Source organism: Sinocyclocheilus rhinocerous, unplaced genomic scaffold, assembly GCF_001515625.1.
Source record: "Sinocyclocheilus rhinocerous isolate Xijiao unplaced genomic scaffold, SAMN03320098_v1.1 scaffold115, whole genome shotgun sequence".
In the NCBI taxonomy this organism is placed as follows: Eukaryota; Metazoa; Chordata; class Actinopteri; order Cypriniformes; family Cyprinidae; genus Sinocyclocheilus; species Sinocyclocheilus rhinocerous.
In genome coordinates this window covers 1,924,106-1,932,407 of record NW_015650001.1, presented here as the reverse complement: position 1 = coordinate 1,932,407, position 8,302 = coordinate 1,924,106, and the positions used below count along the sequence as shown (strand labels likewise).

At 39.5% G+C, this 8,302-nt stretch overlaps 1 long non-coding RNA gene across 1 annotated transcript; it reads left to right on the top strand.

Moving 5' to 3' along the window:
- Positions 1 to 218: 218 nt before the first annotated feature.
- LOC107711232 (uncharacterized) lies at positions 219 to 4,277 on the top strand. Its single transcript, XR_001636681.1, has 4 exons — positions 219 to 302; positions 484 to 660; positions 3,843 to 4,009; positions 4,215 to 4,277. It is a non-coding gene; the product is annotated as an uncharacterized LOC107711232 (long non-coding RNA).
- Positions 4,278 to 8,302: the final 4,025 nt, after the last annotated feature.

Here is an 8,302-nt window from a genome sequence, read left to right as displayed (position 1 = left end):
AAGGTGTTCAACCAGCACCCAAAATGCAACATATGCTGGTAAGTAGTTACATTGGTCTTTTCAGTATAGGTCAGGGGTGTCCAATCCTGCTCCTAAAGGATCAACATCCTGCAGAGTTTAATGCCAACCTGCTCCAGCACACCTGCCTGGAGGTTTCTAGTAATCCTGGAGACCGTGATGAGCTGGTTCAGGTGTGTTTAATTAGGGTTGGAGCTGAACTCTGCAGGACGATAGCCCTCCAAGAGCAGAGCAGGACAATAAACTAGAGAGAGGCCTTGGCAAGTTTTGCACTTAGACATAAGGTAAGGCATACAAACAAACATATTCAGGGTTGAGTTGGAATAAAGCCCGAGCTCTGAGAGCATTCATTATCGGACAAAGCGAATGCCGCTTTAATGAGATTACTCTCATAGACTACGCTCCAGAGACAAAGCAATCTCTGCATCGGTTGTCTTGTTTACAGCTAATGGTAACATTTCACAGCCCCTTCAGACGGACAGCTCCAGTGCATTATTGCAGTAATCGATCAGGGCCTCGGCACATGCATGAAAGGCCCATTAATCGCTCCTGGACCACCCGCTTTCGCTCACACGTCACAACAACCCACCTCTCAGCGTTTAAAGAACTGAAAAACAAGCCTGTCCATGCTGTGTGAACACGGTACGTATCATTTTCTTCTCACCTTGGGAGTGACGGTTTGACAGCTGTCTGTCGATTTGATGCCAGGGCCTGCCCCTGATATGCCGCTGTCAGGATCTCTGTGGCGGCCCCGTCAGGCCTGCCAGGGGTCGTTGTGGTCAGGTGAAAGTGTGCCATGGAAAGGTTAGGCCCGGAGCAACACTCTCATTTTGATTAATGGACCTCTCTGTACTCCCGAGTGAGCAATTATCAGAGAATCGGCACACTCGTTCATCACTGTAACAGAAAAGCGGCACGGCCCGTGCTGCGCAACCGTACCCAACCAGCAGCACTGCCTCCTTACACCACCACCCCACCGGATCAAGCCAAAAGAAGCGCGGTGCCCGGCTGAGGAGGAAGAGGGGAGTTTAGTGGAGTGGAAAGCAGAGTAGATAAGGTTTCCCTTTGAGGAATAACTCGGCAGCTTCTTGGATTTGCTCTCTGGCTGCGGCGTGGGCTAATAATCAAGCCTCCTGCTTTCATCTACACTGGCGAATGTGGTGGTCCACACTTTGTTTCAGAATACCAAAATGCAAATGTCTACATGATGCAACAGCCCATTAGCGCAATGTGCTTCCCGACACACTAGGTTTGGGTTATTCTGCAACCTACTTCACAAATAATCGTTTTCACAAAGCGTGCAACGAAATGAGTCCGTTTGTGCCAATATGCAATGGCTGTACTCAAGACTGTTTGGCTCTGATGCTGTCATATTGTTAAAAAGCTCATTATGTTAATCTGCACATCTATTGAGAACATCTGGCAGATGACATGCATCTTTTACTCACTCTGCCAAACATATTGTCATTAAATGCATTATTACATAGAAGTCAGCAATCAAATTCGGACTGACACATGATCAATATGTAATTTGCAGATGTATTATTCCTCTGGCCGAGTAACACATCATCGATGAGCCCGTTTGAATAGGTTCACTTAGGCGGACCTCGGTAATTCGCTCAGACTTATCCATTGTCTCATAGCAATGGTTCAATCTGATTGGCTGATTTTCTTCTGGGAGTAAATGCATTTGTTTTTGTTTTTTTAAATATTTCTCCGCTTGGAAATAAAGACATGTTTACAAAGTGCTGGTTTGATGCATTCCATTAATCACTGGATTTGCCTTGGGTATCTTTTTTCTTGAGTTTTGTTTTGAAGCATTTATCAGAAAAGTAGCTAGATATCCATAATAACAAATGTGTATTCTGTATTGCTTTGAGGTTCTGTACTTACTGGAGGTGCAGATATTCTAACCACAGAGTCTATGCATGATTTCCTCCATTTTTTCAGAATTATTTGTTGGCTAGTAAGAGAAACCAGGGAAAATGTGTTTTATGATTGATCAGCCTTGCCCTTGAACTATCAGGAAACCATCAAATGTAACAATCATTAATAATTTCCAGCCTTTAGTATTTGCCATTTTGAATATGTTTTCATTTTCCTGAGCTCATCATAGTGGACGTGTCCAAGTTTCAACATCTAGCTGATCTCAGCGTATACATGGAAACAAGACAAATGAGACGGCTCCTCTTAAACAAGACACTATAAATAATATAAATCACCTATAAAAACGTTAGCGTGTTTTTAAAATGATGATTGGATGGTAAGAAAAAAAAAATACATGTTACAAAATTTCACTTAATTATTTGTGAGAATCTGTATTCATTACTGTCCCTCTTTACCATAACATGCTATAAAAAGCGCTACAGTAGTTTCAGGGAAAGTTTGATGGATTATGATAATTAATCATCATACTAATATGAGCTAACTTGGCATAAACCATATCATATGACTGTTAGAGCCTGAATTTTTTCTGAAAGTTGAATTACAGTAGCTGTGCCATAGCACAGACATGAGATGCATAGTGTAATAGTAATGGTTATACATGGTTTCTAGCTGGAACAAACAAGTCATTTAAATTATACAGTGCTCCTCATTTTCACAGTTCCTGTATGGATGAAGCACAGACACCATAATATTTTCAGCTAAAAAAAAAAAGAAAATCTAATGAACAAGGCTTGATAAATGTAATGACTTAGATGATTAATTTGAAGAGGATGAAAATTAATGACTCACTACCTCCTAGTGGGACCACTCTCAGAAATATAGTTTTATTAGTAAACCTCCTCAGCCTGTTGGAACGAAGCGCGCCATCATCATTTCTAATCCCTAGACCCAATGATTTACCTGCTATTTACCTCTAACTATTAGTCAATTACTACACTGTCTTGTGGACCAGACCTCTGAGTTAATGGGTTTGGAGGAAGGCCAGGGTGTGATTTCTTTTCAACACAGTCTAATGGGCTGTCTTGCGATGCATTTTTAATGCGCCACATTGAGTGCAAACCTCCTTTGCCAGCTATTGGGGTATTTTTCTTGCATTGATTTTGTCTTCTCTTTTTCCCGCCGCACTGATTTTGTCACACTGAATATGCATGCTAATGCATGCCCTTGATTTTCATAAGCTGATGTTAAGACAGGTGCTTCTCTAAAGACACGTTCATTGGAAGACTGTAATGCAATGTGGGATCGTACTGCATGGTTGCTCGTTTTAGTTTCAAGTATGCAGTTTTAGAGTTAAGAGCGGCCCTCAAAATCACAGAGGTGTCAAAGTTGAATCCTTTTAATTGATTTGCATGACCAGAAGTCATTTATTTTCAACAGAGTTGGCAATTTCTGACATCGATTTGTATTTCCATTCTCAGCCCTTTGATAGCCAATTGTGCAGTCCTCAAATAACATTACGCACACTAACCAGTAATACAGAACTCGACGACCTCCAGCAATAAAATGACTGGGTTCATGCTTGTGTATTAAATTTGCATTTAAATGATTTTAATCATTTAGTGTTTTAGTTTCAATACTAATGGCAGTTTTTCCCAGACACAGTTAACACAAGGTCGTTTTGTCGTGAATGTAATACACTTACAAAGTGTGGTATAAAAAGCTGTCTATAATGGCTTTCCTGACATCTTATTGCTTTTTAGGAGTGGAGTGAAACAGTTGAGTAAAGATCTGTATTTTGAATCTACATATTGCTTTCATGTCCTCTCTTTCATCTCCGTCTCATTCCCTTTCCTCTCTCTCTCTCTCTCTTTCTCTTCACTCACTGGTTTGTCTCCATCCGTTGCTCACATCTTTATTTCATTCCAATTTTCACCCAGCACGATGGAAATGGAGTGGGAGGGCTGGGGAGCTGGATAAGATGGAAGTGGCTGAGAGAAGACAAAAATAAAACCCAATTTCAACAATAGCTCAAACCCCTGCCTCGGTGTCTACAGGAGAACGAACTAGCGCACCATCAGCAAGTCCAGGAATTTTGTCTTCCGCTGTAGGTAGTTTTTTTAAGCTCTATTTTTCACAGGCATCTTTGAAAATATGGCAAGGAAACAATGACTGGGGCGACTAAACAGTTGTGGCACTTTTGCAAGCCGTATTTCAGTAAAAAAAAAAAAGTCTTATTCACTAACCACCTGAAACCTGCTGTCACTAACCAATAATTTTGTCTCTCTTTTTCTTCTTTTTCTTTTTTTAAGAGGCTACAGTGAAGCTGGTGCTTACAATGGAAATGCACGTGGCTGGTTTTTAGAAAGTTTAAATGCATAAATGTGAAGCTTATAATTTTATAAAATCACTTACATTATTATGATTATTAAAAAGTTGTATATTATTTCAGCTGTAAAGTTGTTGTTTTTTTCCGGTTTTATGGTCATTTAAGGTAAAAGAGTAAAAAACGAATTTGGGAAAGTTCGTGGACATCCCACACACGCCCTCTATTTCGGAATATCAAAGTCCCAAATCTCTCGGCTACAAGTAGTTCAAAATGCTGCAGCTAGATTCTTGAAGCGGTGTAAAAAGTTTGATCATGCCACTCCCCTCTTGCGATCATTGCATTGGCTGCCAGTTCACTATCGAATTGAGTTTAAAATATTGCTACTTGTCTATAAATCACTTAACAATCAAGCTCCGTCTTACTTGTCTGATTTACTCCACCCCTACTCCTCAAAGAGGGGACTAAGATCAAATTTCTCCTTCAGACCCCTAGAACACGCTTAAAAACCAGAGGATCTAGAGCCTTTGAAGTGGCTGGCCCCACCCTTTGGAACAACTTACCAATTCACATCAGAATGGCTTCTACTTTATCTGAGTTCAAGTCATATCTTAAAACACATCTTTTCTCTCTGGCTTTTAACATGTAGTAATCTGCGCCTTTGAATTGTTTTAATCTGCTTTTGCTGTCGTATGGATTTTGAATTTTTTATTTGTTTTCTGATTTTCTCCTTGTTATATATTATTGTATGTTGTGCAGCACTTTGGTCGGCCTTGTTTCGTGCTTAAATGTGCTCTAGAAATAAAACTGAACTTGAACTTGAACTATAATTTTACATAGATAATGCTGGAAAACTTTTATTATTTATTTTATTTTTGCCACACTAAAACCATGTTAATGCACATTTTGATTTCATATTGTGGATTTTATAATTTAAACTTTTTTTTTTTGGACATTTATGGACTGGCCCATTCATTTCCATGTTACGCTTATAATTTATGAAACTTGTCATTTTAAGAAGTCACATTAGTTATTTTTTTCTGTTAAAAGTTATTTTTCATTATTTGAGCTGTAAAGTTGTTCTTGTCAGTTTCATGGTCATTTTAGTCAGCTGTCATAGCAACTTGAATATAATTTTACAAACAACTTTATTTATTTATTTTATTCAGCTGCAACTAAATGTTTAGCAAAAAGAGAGACTGAATAAATATGCTTGATGTCTAAATGTTTGATTTTTTTAACCACATTGGAATCAAAACTGAGAATCGATAAGAATCGGAATTGGAATTGATACAATTATACCCAACCCTAGTTTACACACACACACACACACACACACTGTCTGGTCAGCTATCCTTGTGGAGACTCTCCATAGGCATAATGGTTTTTATACTGTACAAACTGTATTTTCTATTGCCCTACACCAACCCTACACCTAAACCTACCCCTCACATGAAACCTTCTGCATTATTACTTTCACAAAAAAACTCATTCTGTATGATTTATAAGCTTTTGTACCCATGGGGACCTCAATTTAGGTCCCCAACGTGACACGAGTCCCCATGAGTCTGTGTGTATTCAGGTTTAAGTCCCCACCAGGATATATAAACCTGTACACACACACACACACACACACACACACTGTTTACATATTGTGGCTTTACTATTGAAACAGTGGTCTGTTATTTATGCTGGCCCCACTCATTTCCATTTTAAGTGTTGTATTGTAACCCTTTTTTAAGAAAAGAAGGGATGAGTCAAAAATGAGAGTAGATTGAGTTGAACTTGTACTGAACCTGGAACATTCCTTTGATTTTTAGTGAATTTCCCCTTCTGGGTTTCTTTTTCCTGCATGGAGTTACTACTCGATTAGCTTTGCATGTCCAACATGTGAAGCCTGTCTGATGTGTATAGAACGGATGGATTAAGAGTGCTCTGTCCATCCTGGTCAGATGGCATTACCTATCAGTGAATCAGACCTATCATCCCCTCAAATGACAGCAAATTACTGCGACGCTGTCAGGTATGAGCTCTAATCACACACGGCTCTCCGAGGGGAATGTAATCACACCCCGGGCCTCACTGCAACTCGGCAACTGGCTTAAAAACTGCCCTCTGACATCCGCAGAAGACCTTTTCACAGAAAAGTACCATGGGTTTGCCATATAATATGATATGGGAAAACCATCACGGTAATATCATGGTGTTCTTTGAAGTACTGTGTAAATACCACGGTGTATGATGATGATATAGTACCACGGTGGCCCAAAAAAGTACTTGAGCCACACTTAAAATGTATGAATGACATTTAATTAAATATAGCAAAATATTAAACCAAGTGGCATCTGCAAACAAATGACTTCTAAGATTTTCTAAGAAATAGCTTTAATGTTATTACCCATGTTTTGCAATGGCTTTCAGAGCAACTGGTGTGTTTTTAGATTTTAACTAAGCCACTGTCGACAGAGGCGTCATGTTTAGTTTATATGCTTGGACGGCTGCAGCAGAGCGCTGTTTGATTTGTTGCCATGTCCACTCATTATAAACGTCTTTGGGCTTGTTGTTTAGGCTTGGCTCATAAAGCGATCCAGTGTATGGAATTGATAGGGACAGGAATTAAAAGGGAACCCTACACCTAAACCTACCCCTCACATGAAACCTTCTGCATTATTACTTTCACAAAAAAACTCATTCTGTATGATTTATAAGCTTTTGTACCCATGGGGACCTCAATTTAGGTCCCCAACGTGACACGAGTCCCCATGAGTCTGTGTGTATTCAGGTTTAAGTCCCCACCAGGATATATAAACCTGTACACACACACACACACACACACACACACTGTTTACATATTGTGGCTTTACTATTGAAACAGTGGTCTGTTATTTATGCTGGCCCCACTCATTTCCATTTTAAGTGTTGTATTGTAACCCTTTTTTAAGAAAAGAAGGGATGAGTCAAAAATGAGAGTAGATTGAGTTGAACTTGTACTGAACCTGGAACATTCCTTTGATTTTTAGTGAATTTCCCCTTCTGGGTTTCTTTTTCCTGCATGGAGTTACTACTCGATTAGCTTTGCATGTCCAACATGTGAAGCCTGTCTGATGTGTATAGAACGGATGGATTAAGAGTGCTCTGTCCATCCTGGTCAGATGGCATTACCTATCAGTGAATCAGACCTATCATCCCCTCAAATGACAGCAAATTACTGCGACGCTGTCAGGTATGAGCTCTAATCACACACGGCTCTCCGAGGGGAATGTAATCACACCCCGGGCCTCACTGCAACTCGGCAACTGGCTTAAAAACTGCCCTCTGACATCCGCAGAAGACCTTTTCACAGAAAAGTACCATGGGTTTGCCATATAATATGATATGGGAAAACCATCACGGTAATATCATGGTGTTCTTTGAAGTACTGTGTAAATACCACGGTGTATGATGATGATATAGTACCACGGTGGCCCAAAAAAGTACTTGAGCCACACTTAAAATGTATGAATGACATTTAATTAAATATAGCAAAATATTAAACCAAGTGGCATCTGCAAACAAATGACTTCTAAGATTTTCTAAGAAATAGCTTTAATGTTATTACCCATGTTTTGCAATGGCTTTCAGAGCAACTGGTGTGTTTTTAGATTTTAACTAAGCCACTGTCGACAGAGGCGTCATGTTTAGTTTATATGCTTGGACGGCTGCAGCAGAGCGCTGTTTGATTTGTTGCCATGTCCACTCATTATAAACGTCTTTGGGCTTGTTGTTTAGGCTTGGCTCATAAAGCGATCCAGTGTATGGAATTGATAGGGACAGGAATTAAAAGGGACAGGTAATTTTGGAGGATAGTAGTGATATTCTGGTCCTGTTTCCAATATAAAGCAATTGGATTTATTCAGGATTATTGTTGTCTTGTTCTTGTTTGGATTTTTTTTTCTTTTTTTTCTAGCAATTATGTCAACACAAATGAATGACTCAAGCCATGTAACTCGTTCACTGTGATTTCTTGCACTGCACCTACAGAAGACATCTGAACGTTTACGTCTTCAGTTCAATTCCATACGCTCTGGGTAGAAT